The 425-nt window shown below is 32.2% G+C and overlaps 1 protein-coding gene across 1 annotated transcript in view; it reads right to left on the reverse strand.

Annotated features, from left to right (window-relative positions):
* Positions 1–425, reverse strand: part of LOC119591149 (glycine-rich RNA-binding protein 1-like) — a 3246-nt gene that overhangs the window by 1113 nt on the left and 1708 nt on the right. The window lies entirely within an intron of this gene.

Below are 425 nucleotides of genomic sequence, written 5' to 3' on the forward strand. Positions count from 1 at the left end.
CATTGTGCAAAGCTTTCCGCTATGAAGTCAAGCAAGATTGTGCTTCAGGCTAAAGGGAGTTCAAGCTTTTATATCCACCAAGGGAATCGTTCAGCCGTTCTACGTCTGAGAAACACGCGTCATGAGATGTGATGGTATTTTCATGACAGAATTTCATGACATTTTTTTTTTACTAGATTTTACGTTCAGATTCTGATTAAGAGCACACACTGAGATGATAAATTTACTTTTCTCTTACAAATCACTTATTTGGTTGCGTTTTTTTAAGCAGGTTTGTGAATATAATTTATGTTTATGTTTATTTGCTAGTTTATGTTATGTTTTATTGTATTATTGATTGAATTACCCAATTTCTAAATCAATTTCCTATCACATTGTGTTTGGCTTTTTCATTAGTTCTTATTCCATCTGTTTCGCAATATTTA

This window comes from Penaeus monodon, chromosome 28, assembly GCF_015228065.2.
Source record: "Penaeus monodon isolate SGIC_2016 chromosome 28, NSTDA_Pmon_1, whole genome shotgun sequence".
Lineage (NCBI taxonomy): Eukaryota > Metazoa > Arthropoda > Malacostraca > Decapoda > Penaeidae > Penaeus > Penaeus monodon.